General features: G+C 42.1%; 1 protein-coding gene across 1 annotated transcript in view; it reads right to left on the bottom strand.

Moving 5' to 3' along the window:
- The window catches only part of LOC101863276 (protein HtrL), a 28944-nt gene extending 28018 nt beyond the window's left edge, over positions 1 to 926 (bottom strand). Inside the window, exon 1 of the mRNA XM_013084658.2 lies at positions 763 to 926. The gene's annotated coding sequence lies outside the window, so the exon portion shown is untranslated. The remainder of the gene's footprint in view (positions 1 to 762) is intronic.
- Between the last annotated feature and the right edge of the window lie 353 nt (positions 927 to 1279).

The following is a 1279-nucleotide window of genomic DNA, read 5'->3' as shown; positions in this document are numbered from 1 at the left end:
TGTGTGTGTGTGTGTGTAAACGTGTGTACTGTGTGTATGCGTGTGTGTGTGTGTGTGTGTGTTTGTATATTTGTGTGGATGTCTGTGTTTGTGTGAGTGTGGCGTGTGTGTGTATGTATGTCTTTTTGTGTCTCCGTCTGCCTGTTTGCCTGTGTGTGTGTGTCTGTCTATCTTTCTGTCTGTAAGTCTGTTTGTTCTCTCTCTCTCCCTCTCTCTCTCTCTATCTCTCGCCCCCCCCCATCTCTCTCTGTCTATCTGTGTTTGTCTGTCTGTCTATCTGTCTGTCTGTCTGTCTGTTTGTCTGTCTGTCTGTCTTTCGTTAGCCCACTTACACTATCCTTATTGGCGCGTCCCATCCGTCTTTCCATTAGAATGTTAGCTTACCTATTTAACAAACATATTAACTATTTCTTAACCCTCTCCGTACGTCGTGTTTTACTATCTTATCCATACGACGTGCGGAGCTCTGTGCCACCACTTTCCAAAGAGGTAATTTATTTCCTAGTGCGATCCGTACACTTTGCATAGCAGTCTTTCAAAATGTTTTTTTTTGGGGGGGGGGGAATACTGAAAGTTTTAAAGAGATTCTCGTACTAGAAGTATTGTAAAATGGGAAGAAAACAATCCCGGGGGTACAGAATAATACAAGGGCGTCGGATAGGGTTAAGCGACTACAGAAAATTTCCAAGACTTCTGACAAGCTGAACCATCAATACGCAGGTAAAGCACAAACATAGCAAGATGTTACCAGAGTGAGGTTACCTTAATTTAAAACAGCCTTCCTTCGTTGAGTATCCAAGCTCACAGAACAAAACAACCACTAGCAAAACAGCAAAAGACTTGATTCTTGTCAAGACGGTCTAAAAAATAATATAAGCAAGACCCAGATATTTCAGAGACCGACTCCATCCAGGGTCCTTGATTGCGGTTCGTGTCAAGCTGAAAACTAGGCGAGGAGATAAGGGGCTGTACGGGGAACGATGCTTTTCATATTCGAATACGCGGATTCGGGTTTCGAGATCGCAGCAGCATGATATTATAATTATCTTAGGCGCAGTATCTGTTCGGAGACGTCTCCGACGGAGATAGACTAATCAAAATGCTTTGCGCTTCTAGACAAAGTAAAAAAAAAAAAAAACGGGGAGGGTTACGTTTTAAAACGTAATTTGATATTTTGCAGTTTGTTTTGAAATGTTTTTGTAAATAATTGATTTGCGGCGGTTTTAGTGGCTATAAAATGTGTGATCTTCAGCAAGCAACACGCAGCTTGACATCCTTC

Source organism: Aplysia californica, unplaced genomic scaffold (assembly GCF_000002075.1).
Source record: "Aplysia californica isolate F4 #8 unplaced genomic scaffold, AplCal3.0 scaffold00308, whole genome shotgun sequence".
Classification (NCBI taxonomy): domain Eukaryota; kingdom Metazoa; phylum Mollusca; class Gastropoda; order Aplysiida; family Aplysiidae; genus Aplysia; species Aplysia californica.
This window is presented reverse-complemented; position numbering and strand designations above follow the sequence as displayed.